This window comes from Antechinus flavipes, chromosome 1 (assembly GCF_016432865.1).
Source record: "Antechinus flavipes isolate AdamAnt ecotype Samford, QLD, Australia chromosome 1, AdamAnt_v2, whole genome shotgun sequence".
NCBI classification, from domain to species: domain Eukaryota; kingdom Metazoa; phylum Chordata; class Mammalia; order Dasyuromorphia; family Dasyuridae; genus Antechinus; species Antechinus flavipes.
Window position 1 is genome coordinate 313,604,301 of NC_067398.1, and position 23,002 is coordinate 313,627,302.

At 36.4% G+C, this 23,002-nt stretch overlaps 1 protein-coding gene and 1 long non-coding RNA gene across 2 annotated transcripts in view; one reads left to right on the forward strand and one right to left on the reverse strand.

Annotated features, from left to right (window-relative positions):
- The window catches only part of UBAP1 (ubiquitin associated protein 1), a 104,961-nt gene that overhangs the window by 69,600 nt on the left and 12,359 nt on the right, over positions 1-23,002 (reverse strand). The window lies entirely within an intron of this gene.
- Positions 11,144-23,002, forward strand: part of LOC127540985 (uncharacterized) — a 48,165-nt gene continuing 36,306 nt past the window's right edge. The window contains exon 1 of the long non-coding RNA XR_007948332.1: positions 11,144-11,349. This is a non-coding gene — a long non-coding RNA (uncharacterized LOC127540985). The remainder of the gene's footprint in view (positions 11,350-23,002) is intronic.

Genomic DNA, 23,002 nt, shown 5'->3' on the forward strand with positions numbered 1-23,002 from the left:
CTTTTCAACAGAGAGGTGATTCAGGCCAGTTGGTCTTGTGATGTACAGAGCCATCTAGAGAGAGGATAGTGGGGACTCCCTGTGTATGGATCACAGCACAGTATTTTCACTTTTGTTGTTGTTGTTTGCTTGCTTTTTGTTTTTTTTCTCAATTCTTTTTTCTTTTTGATCTGATTTTTCTTGTGCAGCATGATAAATATGGAAGTATGTATAAAAGAATTGAACGTGTTTAACATATATTGGATTATCTGCCATCTATGAGAAGGGACAAGGGCAAGGGAGGGAGAAAAAAAATTTGGAACACAAGGTTTTGTAAGGGTGACTGTTGAAAACTATGCATATATTTTGAAAATAAAAAGCTTAAAAAAAAGACTGGCTGTTTCAATGTTGCTCTATATATGTATATATAGATAAATGTATATGTGAGTGGATCTGTGGGTGGATGTGAATGCATATATATGATGTAAATTGAGATCTTTTGGGAGGAAATGAAGGGGGTGAACCCTGAAACTGTCCAAACTCTCCTCTGAAAGAGGTCCTCTCTCAGGGAAGCCAGTTAAGTGGTCTCACTCAGTTGGAGATCTTGGGCAGGGACATGGTCATACCCCCTATTGAGTTGAAGATTAGTCTGGAACCACTCCCAGTAGCTCAAACTCCCAAGATAGGTCATCTCTTTGCAATTGGAGATCTAGGCCTGGAGAGTTGTTGACATTGATTCAAACTCCAAGTTAAGTAATCTCATTCAATTTTGAATTGAATTGAAGCTTCAAGCTTCAGACAGCTAATAAAAGACAATTCTGAACCTGAATCTTCACAGAAATCCTAAATAGGACCTTGCCCACTGTTGAAGATATCTTTTTCTCACTGTAACCCACCTTTGCTATATTCCTTGCCCACTAAGAAATCTGTCTTCCTAGCAAGCTGTCTTCTCTTTGCCAATAAATCTTTTTTTACCATACAGATTTCCAGTTTGCGAATTCTTTCATATAGGTCCTGTGCCTCCAAGCAGAGAGGATCTCCCACCCCAATTCTTGCACCTCATCATTTGGTGGCCTAGTACGGGGATCCCTGAGAGCCTGACTGAGGCAAGTGCCTTTGTGCTAATGTTCTATTCTATAGCTAGCTCAAACCAAACTCCTAGGAAAGTTAAGATTGTCTGCAGCTCTCTCAGAAGAATTCTCTGTCTGGGGACGCCTACGCTGGAATTCCTGAGCCTTGACAAAATGTCCCCTTAATCAAGGAAGTTTTTGTCAAATTTCTCTCTCTAGGGATGCCTAAGAGAATGAGGAGCTATAGAATTAAAAAATCTGGGGCTTTGGAAGAATGGGACAGTTTACTTCCTCTGTTCCTAAAGATTCTCCTTTGGGCTGTCTCTTTAAAAACAGAGACAAATTCAGTTGAAAGATCTCAAAACAAAAAAACTCATTTACTTTTGCAATACTTCCTGACCTCAATATATTTCAGAAAACCAAGAAAAATGGCCCATTAATGGCTCAATTAACTACAGCACTATCCAGCAGCTTGATTTGTTTTGCTGAAGGCAAGGCAAGTGGACTGAAGTTCCCTATGTCCAAGCCTTTATGGCCTTATCTCAAAATTCTAAAATAAGACAGCATTACAGAATGCTGCCGGTAAGATTTACTGTTGGGGAACTGAAAGTAAATAATGACCTTCTAGATGACCCCCTCCTTTTCACTCAGTGGGGGCACAAGATCTTTCTTCTGCTCCCCACTGCAGTTTTTATCAGAAAGCCTGTAAATCCCGTCCAAAACCACACCTTTATCAAAAACAAGACCTTGGGTCTCACAATACCTGATCTCTCTCACCTCCTGAATCATATTCTGAGGCTACCCAGCCCCCACACCTCAGTCCTCCTTCAGGAAATGGGACCCCCCTTCTCCTCCTCAGGACCCTGATCCAGCCACATCTTCTACTCAGGACCCTGATCCAGCCACCCCTTCTAACCTCTGCCACCTGAGGGAAGTAGCAGGCTCTCGGGGAGGGACACTCAGAGTACAGGTGCCCTTCTCAATGTCAGATCTTTCCCAAATTAAGGAAAGACTGGGTCGCTATTCTGAGGACCTCCCCCCCCCTCCCCAAGTATATTGATGGGTTTAAAGCCATTGCCCTCCAATTCTTTCTTTCCTGGGGAGATGTTAATATCATTACCTCCTCCTGTTGTGCTATAGAGGAGAAAAAGAGAATCTGGGATCTGGCCCAAAAGTTTTGGGATGACATGGCTGCCGCCTCCTCTTCTGGCAGATACCCCTCGGGACTGTTGCTGGGCCTGTCTCAGACCCCGGGTGGAACTACCAGAAGGGGAGTATCGAGAGAGAGAAGAGAGATCACCTATCTTGGGAGTTTAAGTTACTGGGAGGGTTCCAGACTAATTTTCAACTCAATAGAGGGTGTGACCATGTCCCTGGCCAAGATCTCCAACCAAGTGAGACTACTTAACTGGCTTCCTGAAGGTGGGCTTCTTTCAGAGGAGAGTTTGGACAGTTTCAAGATTCACCCCCATTATTTCCCCTTAAAAGATCTCAGTTTACATCATATATGTGTGTGTGTATGTGTGTGTGTGTGTGTGTGTGTGTGTGTGTGTATACATATGTGTATGGCTATATCTATAGATGTATTTGTAAAAATATCTGTGCCTGCTTGGGGGAGGTGGGAGGGATGAAAGGGAAAAAAGAGAATAAAGTAAAAAAAAGTGCACAGCAGAAAACAAAAAACCTACAAGGAAGCAAAGAAAACATGGACACTCATGAATATAATTTCTTTTACTATTATAAAATCTTTCTTGAACTGGTAATTTATTGCTATATATTTGAATTCTCCCTGATGTTCCGCTGGGCACATGACAATGTTCTGTTTTGTTTAATTTTCCTTTTCTATTTTTTTAATTAAAAAATAAAAGTGCCTTCCAGCACTAGATCAATGATCCAATGTCGTTGAGGTACAAACTGAAAGAAAGATAATATCTGGCCAATATGGGGATTTTTCTTGGTTTTGTTCATTTGTTACAATGGAGGGATTTTTCGGTGTTCAGAAAGGAGGGAGGAGAATGGAGCTACTGATAAATGTGCTCCTCCCCTTCCCTCCCCCCCCAAAAAAAAGGAACAAAAGAGAATCAAGAAAACTTTGTTTAAAGCATAGAAGAAAACAGAAAGAAGTTCAGAGGGAGAAACCTACAATCAAGATAGCTTAGGAACTAAAGTGCTGAATTTATGGCTTAAAAAAAACTATTTACAATAGAGATTCATGTTTTTAATCTACAGATTTAAATATCTATAATCCTTTATATATGGAAAATACCAGGTTCACTGAGATTTGTAAAGTTCAGAATAACAAAAAATAATAATTAAAATGGGGGGGAGGGGCAAGGAGGAGTAATGGCCTCAAATATGTTAAAATAAATTGCTCAGGTCATATGACAAATAAAGGGCAAAGTGGTTCTCAAATCCAAGTCTTCTGCTTCTAATCTAATGCTCTTTCCAATAATACATCATACAATTTAATTCACTTCAACCCTTTAAACCTCTCTTTCCTCATCTCTAAAAATCTAGATGGAAGAAATGGATTAGGAGTTAGCAACAATTCCTATAACTTCTAGAGAAGCAGGGCAAAGTTGTGAAGGAGGGATGTCAATTATTAGAATGCCTGCTAGAGTACTCTTTCTGACAAAAATTAGAAAATTTTAGACATTTCTGTCTTACATAATTTCATCTTTCAGAAAGCAGAGGAAACTGATATGAACCCTCAACTAGCTTATTCTCAGGAATTGTTAAAATGAGAATCATAATCAGGTCAATCTCTCAGATTAGGAATTTTCAAGACTGCCTAGAATGATGAGAAACTGAACTCATCTGGCTTTTTCATTGTTAGTACTTCAACCTTCATTGGAACTTAGATTTCCCAGATTTATCTTTGGGATAATCTCAGCATCTCAATGCACACAAGTATAATTCCCTGGAACTGAAAAAAAAAAATTGAAATAACATTTTTAAAATTGGAAAAAGGTAAGGTGATTCCATAATTTAATTTTGAGTCAAAAGACCTGGATTAAAATACCAGCTATTATTTATTACTTTATGCCCTTGATCAAGTACCTTCATTTCTCTGGGTGTTTTCACAAATCAAGTCTAATGACCCTTCTAACTTTAAGTCTCTACTTCTATGATCAATGACATACAACTCTAAAAAAGTTGGCTAAAAATTCAAATGAAACTACCAATAATAAAATTATAATTATCCTGATAAAGAAGAAAAGATGAGGAGTTCCAGAGATTGTAACAGCAAACAGATGAGCTCAGCTTCTAAAAGTCTAAGAACAAAAGAAGAAATGAAGGTATCTAAGTGCAGACAGAAACCAAAGATGGTGTTCTTTAGTTGTATTGGGGATTTTTTTCAGTTGTATCTGACTTCATGACCCCATTTGAAATTTTCTTGGCAAAGATATTGGAGAAGTTTGTCATTTCCTTCTTGGGCTCTTTTTACATGAAGTAACAGTGTAGACAGGGTAAAGTGACTTACCCAGGGTCATACAGCTGGTTTTTGTGAAAGTGGTAGGTCCTATTTGAATAGTGTCAGAAAGGCTAAAACCTTCAATGAGCAGAAGCTTATGTAAAATGTTTTTAAAAGGGAGAAGGGCATCTTTTGTTGTTATTTTTTTTTAAACTTTGGAGACAAAAAGGAAAACAAGAGAGAGGTCTCCTTGTTTGGAGGGGATGAGATGGTATTAATAAAGAGAAAGTAAAATTACTCAGTGCCTATTTTGCTTTTGTTTTCTCAATAAAGGAGAATAATTTACACACTTGAAAAGTATAATTCAAAAATGAGTTTAAAAGGTATTAAAAGGCAAGACAAATGAGGAGATTGTGAAAAAAGTCCCTAGTTCCCATGAGTTATAGTCACATGGTCCATAAGAATTAAATACAAAGATATTAGCTCACACATTTTTCCTCATTTTTTTTAATTTGCAAATTAAGAAACATTTCTTTCCTCTACTCAATTATTTCCAGTTTAAAAGGAAAATAAAAGCCTTGTAACCAATATACATAGTTAAGCAAAGGAAATGCCTATATAATCCATGTTGAAAAATGTGTCTCATGTGTGAAACTGAAGCAGTTAATGATTTCTACTAACCACCTTGATTTGTTCAAGCTTTCCTATTATCCAGAACAGACCAGATGACTTCGAAATCAGAAGCAGGAGACAAAAAGCATTCTTTAAACTGGAACAATAGAAATTCCTTGCTGAATTTGTTTGCTGAACCCAGAACTACCCCCGGCTATGCTACAGAATCAACTCAGACTGGCTCATGTCAGATCCACATTCCAGTGACCTAATCTGATATGATCATGCTATGCCTCCTGCAAAACAGCCCAGACCAAAGATAATCTGCTAAAACCACTGAGTGCTTACCCCACCCCCCAACCTGGGATTTTTGCCTTTAATAATCCCTGCTGTGCAAGTCCACACTGAGCTCAGTTTTAACTGTGCTTCCATGTATATATATCAGCCTTATTAAGAGGAACAAACCCATAAATACAACTTAATTCTGTCTTTCTTAGACCAAACTCTGGAAAAGATGTTAACATGTGTCTTGAACCCATCACTTGTCTGTCATGAAGTAATAGAATCTTAACTGTTGCCAGACTCTACAAAAGGACCTTGAATCATATCTAGCTGCTATACCGTAAATCTTTCTCTAGAACAAAAGGATTTTTTCACATATATCCTATCTGAAATGTATCTAATCACATGGATTTTTCCCACGAGGTTGTCCAAAAATGTCTGAGATTGCCCAATTTCCCTGTTTTGTCCAAATCTCACTGTCTCTTCTCTATAACAATTCCTCGACTTACTCTACTGAGGTGCCCCTTTCCCTTAAGGAGTAGGCCCTTAGCATTTTACCCCTTACCCCAAGTAAATGTCCAAAAAAATGTCTATGTTTAATTTGGAAATAGTCAGATCCTGACTTCTTTCAGAGATGGCACCAAAACCCCAGCACCCCAACACCTTTAGTGGACTCCAACAGGAAGTGTGAAGCCACAGTTCAACATCAATCCATTGAAATTACTGTAGGTCATTGCATTGAGCAGAGTTTTTAAGCCTTTCAAAACTGTTTGTCTTTGTTGTTGTTTGTCCTTCTTTCTCCAAGATGGATCATGACATCAGGAAGGTGATACTGTGACATTCAAGTGAACTGGATTTAAGTGAGGGAGGGCTGTGCAAGATCATCTACCTCATCATCCCCTTCAGACCCCTCTGGCTCCAGTGGCCAGATATTGATCAGGACAACTGGAGATAACCTTCTTTACAATGTAGTTGACTATGTTTCCTCAACCAATCCAAATACTTCTCCCATATATTATTCTTCTTTATCCAATAATTTTTAAAGATTTCTCAAGCCTAGTCTAATGTCATTGAGTGATTAATTCATTAGGCCTTGCTCACATTTAGTTCATACTTTTGATTAATTGACGCAATAGAGGTATTCTTAAGCTACAGTTACATTGAGTTGGGTAGTATTGATTAATTGATTCAAAGAACCATGATCATATGCATTAATTTATGTCATTCTAAAACAAGTCAGATTTACATTCTTAGACAGACTTAGGTATAGTATCATTAACTTAATTGGGCAAGTAATTTAAACTCTTTGGGTCTCGGTTTCTTTATTTTCATTTTTAAAAATTGTGGTATTTCACTAGCAAAAATCTATCTTCTTTCCTTCTCTTCAAATTGAAATAGAAAAACAAAACTCTTGTAATTAATATGTAGAGCAAAAGAAATCCTTGAATTGCCATGTCACGAAAAAGTTTCAATCTCTATTCTTTCTTTTACCTCTCTATTAGGAGGTGAATAGAATTGATGGGGTGTGAGGGATATATCCCAAAATATGTTGGGGTCACAGACTGTATTATAAGGTGTCTCAAAAGAATTTATAGGCTTGGACGATTTCCAAATCAACAGACAACAATTTTATTATGCTTTCGGCAGTGGCTAAGTTCCAAAAGGGAGTTTAATGATTAATAAGGGAGAAAATACAGGCTATGTTCCCTAGAGGAACTCACAATTAACAAAGGTAAAGATACCACAACCAGGAGATGATGTCATAAGAGACCATAAGAATGGCTTAATGAACTAGCTATAACAAATAGTAGGATGTTTTAAGGCAGACAAAATTCCTAGAGAACTTGCTGCCATAAGGTGGGCAGTTCCTAATGAAGTTGCTATTGTGACTTTTAGTAAGCAAATCAAGTTCCTAATGAATTAGCCATTATGATACTTAGTTAAGTGCCTAAAAGGAGTTAGCAAAGAAGTAGGGTATCAATGAAAAATAACCTCAGGGGTTGTCATCTATAACTTGGCCTTCTGATTGGATTTAGTAACTCTGGGATCATTACTTGTCAATGCAAGGAACTGACAAGAAAATCAAGATGGCACACTGCAACACAAACCCACTTAAGGCTAATAAAAGGGCCCACTTAAGGACTAGATAATCCAAAGAGTAACTTGATCTCTAGTAATTCAGGAGCAGTAACTCTCCTGCTAATGCCCCTCCCTGTGGCCCACCTAACTACCAAGGATCTATATCAGAATGTTTTCTTGAATTCATCATTACACTGATCAAAGTTTCTAAGTCTTTCATAGTTTGATTTTGCAATATTATTGTCACTGTCTAAGATGTTATGACCAAAGAAGGACTAGAGAATATTATAAAATACAGAATGGATAATTTTGATTATATTAAATTTAAATTTTTTTGAACAAACAAAACCAATGCAGTCAATTTAGAAGGTACTGATAAAGGCCTCATTTCTAAAATGTAGAGAAAATTGACTCAAATTTATAAGAATATAAGCCATTCTCCAATTGCAAAATAGTCAAAGGATATGAAGACAATTTTTCAGATGAAGAAATTAAAGCCATTTCTAGTCATATTTTTAAAATGCTCTAAATCACTATTGATTAGATAAATACATATTAAGACAACTCTGAGATGCCCCCCTTCATATCTCTCAGATTAGCTAAAATGACAGGAAAAGATAATGATAAATTTTAGAGGAGATATGGGAAAACTGGGATACTGCTACATTGTTGGTGGAGTTGTGAACTCATCCAACCATTCTGGAGAACAATTTGAAACTATGCCCAAAGGACTATCAAATTCTACATACCCTTTGATCCATCAGTGTCTTTTTAATGGGTCTGTATTCCAAAGAGATCATAAAAAAGAGAAAAGGACCCATATGTGCAAAAATGTGTGTAGCAGCTCGTTTTGTAGTGGGCAAGGAGCTAGAAACTAAGGGGATGCCCATCATTTGGGAAATGGCTGAATTAATTATGATATATGAATTTAATCCTTACAAAGTGTTAAGTCATTAGCACTGATAGAGACAATAATTATCTAATTTAGCATGGTTCAGTATGTTATTATAAGTATAAGTAGTTATCATAAGACTCAAATACTATTAGCCAACTGGAAAGCACTCTTGGTTCAGAATGATAGAACTGCAGGTTCCCCTTAGGTTTAGAATTCCTACCCTAGTTATTCCTCTGAAGGATTCAGATGAGGAGGGAAGCTGGAATTGAGATTCTGCTCTGCTCATAGAATCTGAGACTCAACTGAACTTGCTTCTTACTAGGGACACAACTTCTCTTTACCCTGGGATACCCTCCTCTAAGCACAAGTCTCCTCCTTCTCAGACAGCTAGGATCTGGTTCCTGAAGTGGGTAAAGATAAACTCAGTTGCCACTTTGCACCTTTTTCTATATTCTATCCAAGTTGAGGCCCCTAAATCCTGGACCTGAGACTTTGCCTTGCCTTTGTAGACAGCCTTTCACTGTGCTGAAATGTCCTACACCAGTCTTAGCCCATCTCCAGTCCTCAGACCTTTCTGTCTTTCTATGCTGAACTAGGCAGGAAAAATTAAATATGTGCTTTTTTTTCCACTTGTATTTCTTAGTCACAATTTCACTTGGTACATTATCAAGATCTATGTAGACTGGTGATAAGGAGCTCTTCCTGCAACTCTAAAATCTTGACTTCTCTAATCAATAGCTCACAATAGCACTTTTGCAATTGATAAGTCTATTTTATTTTGTTTTTTATTTAAAAATTTGGAGGAATTAGAACTGAACACAATAATCACCAAGGCATAAGCTCAGACAAAAATTGAAAAAAAACTTGTTTTCTTGTTAACTTTATGTTTGGATGTTTGGGGTAGGGGGTCAGTGTATGTTCTATCCCTATTCAGAAATCAGGGATCTGAACCTTCCCACAAGATGGTTAATTTAAGGAATTTCTAAGAACTATGTTCAAGTATACTTCCAGAACTTCGCACAAGATAGTGGGTAAGACAATTTAAAAAACACCACTAGAGCCATCCCAGGTCCCTATAGAGCTATCTAGAATAGGAGATATGGATTAATGTATCAGACATTCTGATTTGATTTGCTGGGACAGTAAATTTTCAAAGGGGGAAAGTATAAGGAGGAACCAGAAGAATTCCCCAATCAATTCCATGATCATACATTTCTGGATATAGAGTGTGAGTCTATTAGATCTAATATCTCTTGACAATTTGTTAAGAAGACAAAGACAATGGCAGATCGGCATCTAATACCTATAGCTAAACCCAAGCTGATTAACTGTCTAGAACTCTTAAAGTAAGGATGGACTCTAGTCAGAGGAGCAACCTCTGGTGCAGTCTACAAAAGAACTAATAGTCATCAATAACAAAATATGGGTCCAACTCCAAATCTTTCCAATGCACCATGCTGCCTCTCCTCTCCCTAGGAAGCTGGGTCCAGGAACTTAGGGCTATAAATCCCTTTCCTTTCCCTAGAGAGCTGCATCCAGGAGTTCTTGATGCCCTCTTCTGCTTCAGATGCCTACCATTCTATGGCAACATGGCTCCAGGAAGAGGGAGGGACAGCTGGATGATTCAGCAGATACAGCTTGACCCTAGACTCAGGAGACCACGAGTTCAAATCTTACCTCAGACACTTATTAGCTGTGTGACCCCAGGCAAATCTTTTAACCCTAAAGTGAGTTGGAGAATGAAATGTCAAATTATTTTAGTATCTTTGCCAAGAAAATGCCAAATCAGGTCTTGGAGAGTCAGATAGGACTGAAAAAAATGATAACAACAAATGTTTACTTTAAATGACATGATTCAGTGGCTTATTCATTACAGTTAGTAGATATTGTATATTAGGATGGAGTAGAATCAATGTTTCTGAAGAGAGACAAATCCCGAGTCCTGAATATGAGAGTGGAAAGAAACTTTAGGGGCACATGGTTCAATTTCATATTTCTATATATGAGAACACTGTGAAGTTCAGAGAGAAAAAACGGGATTTGGTAAGCTCACACACCTAATAATTGATAGAATTGGAACTTGAAGTCCATTATTAATTGCCTTCAATTGCAGGGTTATTTTTAATAGACCACATTTCCTCAGAAGGCTCATGATGATAACTTAAACCAGAACTGAAGATGAGAAGTTGGGTAGATTGGCAAGAAGATTATCCAAAATTAGCAACTAACTGAATTAATGATAAAAGGACTTTGGGCTAATGGGGAATGACTTCAGCTTATTAGGAGTAAAGTTCTATTAGTATTTTAAAATTTATGTGATACAGGCATCTAAGTGGTGAGATGGATAGAGCATCTCACCTGGAAACAAGAGGACCTGTATTCAGTTCAGGCCATAGATTCTTATTAGCCATGTGATGCTGAGCAAATCACTAAATTCTGCCTCAAAAAAAATTTTTTTTTACTTGATTATGTGAGAGCTATTAAATTGAATGCCTTAAATCTCTGTTAGGACATCCAAATAGAATTCATATACAATAACCCTTGTGTCAAAGACTCTTAGAATATGAAGGGCTTCGTTGTAATTTGGAAGACTTTTTCTTACTTCTCTAGATTTTAGCCTTTATGTCCTAATGTAATGAAAATCACTTCCTCACATCTCTTAAGAATTCTCATTTCCCTTATAAGAATGCAGTATACAACTGTAGGTATTGAAGTCCTTGGAAACAAAATAGAATTCTTATAAATTCAACAGAACCATCTCCAAATGAACAATTCTATACCAAAGTTCTGTGTAAATTCCAATCATTTCCAATCCCCACAGAGGCAGGTTCAACAGTTCCCCTGTAGAGGATCTTTAGAGGGCTGTTCTCTGTTAATGGCTCATTACCCTTTGCCACTGGAATTGTGACTCCAGTGGTATAACTCCCTCTTCGGTTCCCAAGTACTTTCAGAAGTTGTTAGCTGGCTTTGCTCTCCCTTGTGGCTCATCTACAGTTGCCCCCAACAAGGGAACTCAGGTATGTCTCTCTCCTGCTTAACTCCATAGTTTTGTATTATTGTTCACTAAAGATCAAAAGGCACTCTTAGTCAGAACAAAAATTTTGTCATTGGATATAATATGACATTTAAAGCATTGGTTACTGAAATTACTCTTTTTTTTTAAAATAGCTTTTTACTTACAAGTTATATGCATGGGTAATTTTATAGCATTGACAATTGCCAAACCTTTTTTTCCAATTTTTCCCCTCCTTCCCCCACTTCCTCCCCTAGATGGCAGGATGACCAATACATGTTAAATATGTTAAAGTATAAGTTAAATATAATATATGTATACATGTCCAAACAGTTATTTTGCTGTGTAAAAAGAGTCAGACTTTGAAATATTGTACAATTAGCCTGTGAAGGAAATCAAAAATGCAGGCGGACAAAATTAGAGGGATTGGGAATTCAATGTAGTGGTTCATAGTCATCTCCCAGAGTTCTTTCGTTGGGTGAAGCTGGTTCAGTTCATTACTGCTCTATTGGAACTGATTTGGTTCATCTCATTGCTGAAGAGGGCCACGTCCATCAGAATTGATCATCATATAGTGTTCTTGTTGAAATATATAATGATCGCCTGGTCCTGCTCATTTCACTCAGCATCAGTTCCTGTAAGTCTCTCCAGCTCTTTCTGAAATTACCTTTTTAATATGATTGTCCAATCACTACTTGTGATAGCTTTTTAAAAAGTCTAGATAGTTGCCATTAATTTAATACTTTAGTATTTAGGAAACAACTTTATATATAATTTCTCATCAGAATCTCACAACCACTAGGTGAAGACATGCTATTTATTAACATAAAGATATTGTCCACTAAAGGTCAAAAGCTACTCTCTGTTAGTACAAAAATTTTATTTGTCATTGGATATAATCTATGGTATTTAAAACATTGGCTACTGAAATTACTCTTTTAAAAAGGGCTGCCCAATAGCTATTTCTGATAGCTTTTTTAAAAGTCTATAGATAGCTGCTATTAATTTAGTATTTTATTTAGTATTTAGGCAAAAACTTTATATATAGTTTCTCATCAAAATATCCCAACCATCAAATAAAGACATGCTAATTATTAATGTAAGGATATGAATATAAGAAGGAATTTGTAGATGGCAGGAAAGCAGGGCAAAAGTCTCCAGTTACCCCTTGTTCCTCCAATATGGCAAAGAAAATCTTCATAATCCTAGTACTAACCCCCAGGTAAATGATTTGTAGTTGGAAGAAATTAACTCGTCCCAAACCAAATGTAAAGATGACTTGGGGAGTTCCAATGAAGGGGGAATCAAGGTAATAAAAACAACAACAAAAAGATAGCTTTGATTTGAAGGATTTTTGCTTTTCAGATTGGATATAGGGGTTAGTCAGACTCACAGAAGTGCAAAAATCACTGTGGGGTTATGGCGTAGCTCAACAGAAAGAGCCTCAGATAAATATTCCCTGTAGTAAAGAAGCTGTAATTCAATGGAAAAGGAACAGATGGTGAAAGCAATCCAGTAGAGAAATAGTCAAACAGCAATTCATTAGAGAGGGAGCAGATTGAATTAGCAGTCCAGTGGAGATGCAGCCTAATAGCAATTCATCAGAGAAGCAGCAATCGTAGTTCAGTGGAAAGGTGGCAAATAATAGCTTTGGAGGCAGAGAGGTATTCCAGCTGCATCACCACATTACTAGTCTGAGCTATTCAGGCTGCAATTGTTCCCTCTACTATTAGCATTGTGGGAATCTGAGGGAGGGTGTGTCACTGAGTGTCAGGAAGAGTGGAGATTTGAGGCTGGGTGGGGATAGATGCAGCTTTGCTTGTTATTTCCCTTGCCATTTTTTAAAAAAATTAAATGCCTTTAACTGATGATCTCATATATGAAATCTGATTAGATATGCAAGAAAAGACACTGGAGGAAGGGAGGGAAACTTCAATATAGGAATTTTAAATAGATATTGATTCAAATAGTGCCTTGAAATTTAGTGTAACTTTCAGGGCCATGTTGAAGCAGACCTATCCCCACCCCCAGCCACCCAATAAGAAAAATAGTCAAAGGTTTGAGGCAGGATTTATGCCCAGGTCTATCCTGACTACAAGCCCTAGGAACTCTATCTTTCTTTCTTTTCTAGTCCAAAAAAGTCAGATTTATTTATTATTCCATTTCATACTATTTGACAAAAGACTTTTTAGATTTGGCTACTTTGGTTCTATGATTTTATTAGAAAAATACTTTCCACTGAAAGAGTTGAATATAGCTCCTTCACACATTCTCATTTTTTTAAAAATTTAATGATTTTGTTTAAAATTTTTATGTAAAGTTTTAAGTTCCAAATTTTTTTTCCTCCCTCTCCAAATATATAGGTTATACATATGCAATTATACTTAACATTTCTATATTAATTATGTAGTATAAGACGACTCAAATAAAAGAAAAAAAAGGAGAGAAAATATCATGTTCCAGTCTGTATTCAAATAATACATGTTCTTTCCCTGGATGCAGATAGTATGCTTTATCATTAACCCTTTGGAATTGTCTTAGATCATTGAATTGCTGAAAATAGCTGCTAAGTTATTCACAATTCTGCATCAAACAATATTGCTATTTCTCTGTACAATGTTCTCCTGGTTCTGTTCACTTCACAATGCATCAGTTCAAGTAAGTCTTTTCAAGTTTTTCTAGAATCATACTGCTTATCTTTTCTTATAACACAATAATAATCCGTTATAATCAGGTACTGCAGCTTGTTTAGCCATTCTCCAACTGATAGGCATCCCCTTAGCCATCACCCAAGAACTGCTAAAAATATCTTTATAAAAATAAGCCCTCCTCCTTACTTTTTTTTTTTGTATTTGAAATATAGATCTAGTAATAATATTCCTGGATCAAAGTGTATGCATCGTTTGATTGCCCTTTGGAATAGTTTCAAATTGTTCTCTATAATGGATGGATCAGTTCACAACTCAACCCACAGAACATCAGTATCCCAGTTTTACCACATCCCCTCTGATAGGTGTGAGGTGGTATGGTATCTCAGAGTTGTTTTAATTTGTATTTCTCTGGTCAATAGTGATTTAGAGCATTTTTCTTTTTGTCAATTTGTATCAATTTTCTGAGTATGAGATGAAAACTCAAAATTATTTTAATTTTTTGTTTTCTTATTTGTGATTTGGACTAATTTCATACCTAGTAGCTGATAATTTATAATTCTTTTGCAAACTTAATATCCTTTGTTTATTTATCTGTCAGTTATGACTTTCATCATATATTTAAGTTAGTTACCTATATATCTTGAATATCAGACTTTTATCAGAGATAATTTTTTTTCCCAGTGGGCCCTTTTCATATCTTAGCTGCATTAATTTGTTTTTGAAAAAAGCTTCTTAATCTTGTGTATTCAAAGTTATCTGTTTTCTTTTATTGACATCCTCTGTATGACTGGTTAAAAATTCTCTCAGGAAAAAATAATTTTACAGCAATTATCTCTAATAAAGTACTCACTTCTCAAATATAGAGAGAACTAAGAAAAAATTTTAATACTACAAGTCATTCTCCAATTGACAAATGGTCAAAGCATATAAACAGGCAATTTTTAGACAAAGAAATCAAAACTATCTATAATCATATGAAAAAATGCATATAGAAAAATGCAAATCAAACCAATTCTGAGGGTATCATCTTACACCTATCAGATCGGCTAATATGTCAGAAAAGGAAAATGATAAATGTTGGACAAGATGGAAGAAAACTGAAACATTAATGCATTATTGGTGGTAAATTGATCCAACCATTCTGGAGAGTAATTTGGACCTATGCCCAAAGGGCTTTAAAACTCTTCATATTCTTTGATCCAGCAACACTCCTACTATCCCAAAGAGATTTTTTTTAAAGGGAAAAGGCACTGTTTTCTACAATAGCAGCATTTTTTTTTTGGGGGGGGGGGTGTGGTAGCCATTGAGGGGATGTCCATTAATTGGAGAATGACAGAATAAGTTATGGTATATGATTGTGATGGAATATTAGTGTGTTATAAGAAATGACAAACATAATAATTTCAGAAAACCTAGTTTTACATGAACTGATACATAGTGAAGTGAGCAGAACCAGGAGAACATTGTACACAGTAACAGCAATATTATAAGATGAACACCTGTGAACGACAACTATTCTCAGCAGTACAACGATCCAAATCATTCTCAAAGGACTTATGTCAAGGAATGCAATCCACCTTCGGAGAAAGAATTGATGGTGCTGGAATACAGATTAAAGCATACTGTTTTTCACTTTCTTTCCTAATTTCATTTTTCTTTGATTCAAATTTTCTTCCACAAAATAACAAATATAGAAATATATATTACATGATTGTATGTATATAATCTGTATCAGATTTTTTATCATCTCAGGGAGAGGTAAAAGGAGGGAAGGATAGACTTTGGAACTCAAAATGTATTTTTTCCCCAAGGCTTAAAAAACTAACTTTTATTTTAAAATTTTAAATGTATTTTGTTTTCTCCCAATTACATATTAAAACAATTTTGAACATTTTTAATATTTTAAAAAACTCAAAATTTAACAAAACAATGAATGTTTTTACATGTAATTGGAGAGAACATTATTATTAATTTTTTTAAAGAAAGAATGGGGAATACAAAACAGGAACCTTAGTAAACAAATAGAAACCTTTCAATAAATATCTTCCAAAAATCTTTTTTTTCCTCCCAATCATACTTGTCAAAGATATCTTCTTGAGAGGAATAGGGACTTTTTCTTGGCTTGCATACTCATCAACTGATTCACTTCTTTGAGGAAAGAATGTTGTTTTTCTTGGCTCAAACTATTGTGGATGGGAACCAATGCTTTATACTGGGCCTATGAAAGAGAGCTGGGAATTTGGAGTTAAGAGATGTAGGCAATCAAAGAAATAACAGCAAAGTTGAGTCAACCTGAATTCGAGCAGGTAAAAGCCTATCTATTCATCCTGGGTCTCCTCTACCCAAGGGGAAACCTAAGGGCAACTTTGGAGAGTCTCAGAAACATTATAATAAACATTATAATTGAAACAAGCTCTCTTCTTACCTGAAGGATGACAGAGAGGTAGTTTCAGAATTCTCACCCATAAAGTTCTGGGAAAGGATAAAGTCACTTGTCCCATCCTCCACAAAATAGGGGAGATTTCTTGGACAATGTTGTGCTTTTGGATCTAGCCTCCTCTAAAAAAAGAAGAGGGCTATACTGGACAATGCTGAGCTCTTAGACTAGCTTCATTGGCACAAGATTTCCTAAATTTGTAGACTTAGCGTTTTGGATAGAGGAGAGGGGAATTCCTGTGTAATTCTAAATTCCTGGAGAGTTTAAGGATTAGTCTTCTACAAGGGGTGAGGTTGAGGGGGAATTTTGGATAGCGCCAGCCTGTTGGAAAAAAAGATGATTAAGCAATTCCAAGATTATTTTCTTTTGAAGGGAAATTCCAGATTTTTAGGGTAACTTTGTAAGGTTGGAGATCAGTAAAGGATACTAGGATGAAGGAGGAACTCACCAGGAATATGATTGTTTATCATTGATTCATAGAGCAAGAGCTGGAAGAGACCTCAGAGAATCTCTTGTCCAGTCTCTTCATTTTACACATAAGGAAACTGAAGAAAAAGTAAAATGACTTGCCCAAGATCATATAGATGGTAAACCTGTGTGGAAGGATGATGCCCTCAATAGAAATGGGAAAGTTTGAAGGAAAGATAAAATAATCAGTTCTGTTGGAATATATTGAATTTGATATGAATAAAATATGACTAGAAATGACCATTTATTGATTAGACATTTGCATCTATTCTTTATTGATTTTGGATATCAGAATTTTAACAAAAATATTTGCTGTAAAGATTTTTTTTAAATTATATAGTTTAGGGAAAGTTGGATGGCATGGTAGACAGCCTTGGGATAGCACTAGCCTTGGGGTATCAGGATGATGTGGGTTCAAATTTGGTTTCTGACTCAACACTCACTTGCTGTGTGACCCTAAATAAGTCGCTTAACCCTAATTGTTTTGCCAAAAAGAAGAAAATATATAGTTTATACCCTTATGTTTTCTTGTGTAACAGTAGTTTAAATAGACACCAAAGATGCCTGTGCCAGATAGGAAAAGACAAGATGGGAGAAAGGGAATATCACAATAGAAACCAGAAATAATAGGTAAAAAGTTGGGTGCCAGGAGATAAAATTTCACTAGAAAAAATTGCTTTCTTTCTTTCTTTCTTTCTTTCTTTCTTTCTTTTTTTTAAACACTTCAGTGGTGTCAGAGAAGAAAAAAAATATAAGATTTTCTATTGACCTCAAAGGGTGGTAGATGACTTCCATTTGCCATAGCTTGGTGGAATGTCCAATCTGACTCTCACATCCTTTTGCTCCTTGATCCTATTCCAGAGTATAACTTAGAGAGAAATCTCTTATACAAAAATCAAATATGGTTCATGTCGAGGTTCTCCCCAAAAGCGATTAATAGGATTTTTCTTAAAAAGTACTTTATGTACAAAGTAGCAGATATTAGATGTAAGACAGCAATTTATTTCCTTTACCATAAAGGAAATGCTTAAAATACAAGCATTATGGGTATACATTAACAAATATTAAAAACAAAAAAAATTATTAAAAACAAATTTTAAAAAAATGAGACAGTAACTCAATACCTCTAACTCATTCTCCTGCACAGCAAATATTCCCAGTGGATAAGTTGGACTGTTGAAAAGAGATTTCATATTCACCTTGGTTCTATATTGTCCAAGCAATTCACGAAGTTTCAATATTCTGGCCAGCCAGAAAATGTGCAAGCCTTTCAGCTCTAGCATTCTGATGATGATCATTTTCTCCTCCAAGAAGGTTGTAATTATAGTCTAATAGCCCCAAACGAGGAACTCTAGACCTCTTGAACTCATGAGGCAGCCACTAAATCTGGAAAAGCCCATCTCTTGTCATTGGGATCACTCTTCAGTGATCTGTGCTTGAGGAAACATAAATCATGAGAGGTAGTCATGGACTTGAGGTCCCATCTCAGATAAGTTAGCATATGTTGACTGCCAAATCATGTGTGCTTGTTACAAATCACCATAGCTGCTTGGTGAAAAAAAAAGGAAAGAAATCATCCTCTATGGGAGTTTTCATCTATATGTGTCCCTGAAGCAATGACCCCACCAAGAGAAAGGAGCGGAATTTTTTCACAACTCTTACGTTGTCCTTCCAATTAGAGTGCAAGCTCCTTAAATTCAGAGACTGCCTTCTCTGTGTGTGTGTGTGTGTGTGTGTGTGTGTGTGTGTATGTGTGTGTGTGTGTGTCTTTTAATTTTTTATATTTATGGTATATTTTTTTCCAATTACAAGTAAAGATGGTTTTCAACATTCATTTTTCTAAGATTTTGAGTTCTAATTGGTTTTTTTTTTTTCTCTCTCTCTCTTGCTTTCCTCCTCCCCAAGACAGCATGCAAATTGATGTCCATTATCCTTGTATACTCAATTTTTAACATATTTTCATATGAGTCATGTTGGGAAAGAAAAATCAGAACAAAAGGGAAAAACCACAAAACAACAATAACAAAATAGACAAAAGTCTCCATAGTTCTTTTTCTGAATGAGGATGGTGTTTTCTATCTAATCTATTGAAATTGTCTTGAATTACTGTATTGGTGAGAAGAACTAATTCTATCACAGTTGATCTTCACACAGTCTTGCTGTTGATGTGTACAGTGTTTTCCTTCAAACAGAGATATATTAACCAATACTTGATAAATGTTTATTAACTGACTTATTCTTTTTTTTTAAATAGCTTTTTATTTACAAGTTATATGCATGGGTAATTTTATAGCATTGACAATTGCCAACCTTTTGTTCCAATTTTTCCCTTCCTTCCCCCCACCCCCTCCCCTAGATGGCAGGTTAACCAATACATTTAACTGACTTACTCTTATACTCTATTGAGGGAACGATGTCTCCTTCAGCTGCTAATCAACTTTGAGAAAACTCCAGGATGTCATGGGGACACAAGGATCAGTCAGGAGCTGAGAGATCACGTGTCATTTAACAAGGCAGACCTATCCCGATGCATGGAGCCATGGGATGACCCCCTGAATATAAACATTGTAATATGAGGGGGAAAATTTGGAATACCTTTGAGGGTAAAACCAAGGAAGAATTAATGTGGACAAGTTTGAAAACTCTTTGATTAGAGAAAAAATTCTTCTGAGGAAGAAGTGTTGTGCAAGGAGAATTGGCTCAGTAATCAGACAATTTGGGTTTTAGTTCCTTCTGACCCTCACAAGCTATTTGAATATACACAAATCACTTGGTCTACTTGGGCTTCAGTTATTTTGTTTGTAAAAATAAGAAAGTATGACTGAATGACTTTTGATGATCTAGGATACTATATGCGTATAGAAGACTTATAGTCTCATTAAGCAGATTTATGTGTGTGCATACATGCACATTGGTTCTCCACAGTAAAAGAGAGTTCTCAATCTGCCAAATATAGTTTCATATCCTTTTTTTTCCCCTGAGGCAATTGGGGTTAAATGACTTGTCCAAGGTCACACAGCTAGGAAGTGTTGTGTCTGAGGTCAAATTTGAACTCAGGTCCTCCTGATTTCAGGGCTGGTGCTCTATCCACTGCACCACCTAGCTGCCCCTTTCATATCCTTTTTTCACTGACACATTTAACATAGAGTAGAACCTGGCATTTTTCAGAAAAAAAAATAATTATTTTTTGTAGCACAAATAATTTCTATTGAAATGAGAAAGGAAAAATGTAGCTCATGGCATTCACAATAAGAGTAATCATTCTTATGGATCCAGCTATACAGATGAGGGAAATGGAAAGGCAGACTAACTTCTATAAACTAGTTTCTGGCTTGTACTATCTCACCTGGTATTTTAGACATTATTCAATCCAACTTTGCTCAAAGACCTGCAGTAAGAAGGAACTCATTACTCCTTTAAGCAGTCCATTCCCACCTTGAGATAGCTCAAATTGTTTTCCTGACATCAAAATTAAATTTGCTTCTTTGCAAATGGGTGATTGATGGGCATCCCCCTCAATTTCCAATTCATTGCCACAACAAAAAGAGCTGCTATAAATATTTTTTGGGTAAAAATAGGTCTTTCCCTCTTTTCCTGCTTTTTAAAATCTCTTTGAGGTATAGACACAGTAGTGGTATTGCTGGATCAAAAAGTATGCACAATTTTATAGCCTGTTGGCCGTTTTAAAAAGCTATAAATGAGCAATGGCTCTTTATTAGTTGCTGTGACTATTGTACATTTAAAATAAGGATTATTAGGGAAGAGCCAGAAAGAATCCTTTGATTAATAGGCCAAAAAAGGAGAAGAGATGAATTCTATCTTCCTGTCTGTGAAGTATACCATGTGGAACTTTGCAAGCAGTCCCTTGGATTTCTAGCAAGAAGAGAGGACTTCTTTCTCATCATGTTGGCTATGAATATATATCTTGAGAATATGTACTTGTGTAGATGAGCCCAAGACTGGGCCTCGAGTCCAGACTTTTCTGTTTTGTATTTTCTTCTCTGAATATAGGTCACAAACAATGATTCTGAAAAATGGGCATTTGAAGATATCTTTAACCAGATGCTAACTGACCTAAAATACAGTCCAGAATCTGAACAGATTGTATCAATAAAGCAGATAATTTTTAAAAAATCATTATTTTACTAAATACAAATACTCAGGATATACATGTGCAGCATTCCAGGTCTCCTTTCAGAGGATATATTTTGATTAACAATAGTCATATAAATAATTAGATTAACAACAATAGTCATATAAATAGTTTCTCAACCTGAAGAACTATTCTCCTTTCTTTGCACCATTTTATATAAACTTCCCCTCAAAACAGATCTTAGTGAATTTAGTTCGTTCCCTCTTGGGAACCAGTGGCTCTATGACCAATGGCTACATTTAGGTTTTAAATCATTAAGGCCATGTAGCTTAATTATCCCCAATCAGGCCCAAGATATCTCCTCTAATTACCCATTTCTTAGAGGAAAAGATATAGATTAGCTGAAATTGCCAAGAGCATCCTACAACTGAAGGTTCTAGGAGAGGCAAAGTCATATATGGCTTGCCAGAATATACTCCAACTGTGGAGATAGGGGAGTCAATGATAGGTACAAGCCTAGCATTAAAGAGATCACAGGCTAGTATGTATGAGGAAGTTAATAAACAATTCAAACTATCCACGAGTGCCAAGTTCTGTTAATCAGTGACCAAACTCACAGAGGATCATCCAGGAAAAATGAAAGAAGTTCTGACCTATGGAGCCAGGTGCTCCCAATCATCCTAGGGCACATAATATGTACATTTGCAATATATGTTACATGTGGCATTTGACTTATGTTTGCTGTATACAGCTGTATTAAACGTTTTTGCTACATGTGATTTTATGTGATATTATACAATGTTAAACAAGTTGTTTTTTGCATATGATTTATGTATTTTGCTACCAAATGTAACTTTTGTCAGGTGGTACTAGGTGGTTTGCACTATATTGAGATTTGTGTCTTTGCTATTGATTATATGCAGTATATTTTATTCATCACATGCCTTAAGGCTAGAGTCATGTAATTCTAACATAAATGTCATGCCTGTGTAGTATTTAACTTGCCTCATCATCCTGACCTCTCTCTCTCCCATATCTCAGTATTTCATATACTTTTATTTCTTTTGTATTTTTATGGAGTAACTATCATTTAAAAATAATAATATTGGATTTTTCCAAATACCAGTAAAATTAGTTTTCAATATTCACCTTTGCAAAACTTTGTGTTCCAAATTTTTCTCCCTCTCCTTACTCCTTCCCCCTCTCCAAGATAGCAAGCAATCTGATATGGGTTCAACATGCATAATTCTCCTAAACATACTTCCATATTCCTGACCTTTCTAGCTCTTTGATACAGTGACGCTGGCCTCTTTGCTATTTTTCAAACAAGACCCTCCACCTTCCAGCTTTGAGCATTTTCACTTGCTTTTCCCCAAGCATGGAATCCTCTTCATCTCTCTTCCTAGCTCCCCTGATTCCCTTCCAGCTAAAATCCCACTTTCCTCAATCGCTCTAAATTCTAGTGTCTTCCTTTTGTTGAATCCCCAGTATTTAGGACAGTATACATAGTAAGTGCTTATTAAATGTATACTGACTGTGTAACTAACTGTATGTTGTATGTGCATTCTATGATACAGTTGAATGTTAACAATTTATGTTGAGAATTCTAGTACCAAGATGGCAGAGTGAGGAAGGACTCTTCGATAGTTCTCCCAAATTCCCCTTCAAGTAACTAGAAAACTACCTTGGAATTGATCTGTTGAGCTAATTGATCCAAGAAGCAGCTTGTCAGCTCAGCAAGAAAGGTCTGTCTCACTGGGGAGGAGAGAGGTCCAGCAGCAGCAGCCACAGCAGCAACCAGCCTCAGAGCAGAGGGCCTGCACCGGGCTTTGAGCCTAAGGCAATCCATCATCCCCACCCTGCCTCTGAGACAAGCACAGCAAGGTCCCATCCCAGTGACCTCTTGCCTGGTACAAGTCGCCAGGGAGGCCTTGACCCCATTGCTGACCAGTAATGAAGGGCCTAGCCCACAGTAAGACCCCATTCTGGGCCTAACAGCAGATAGGCC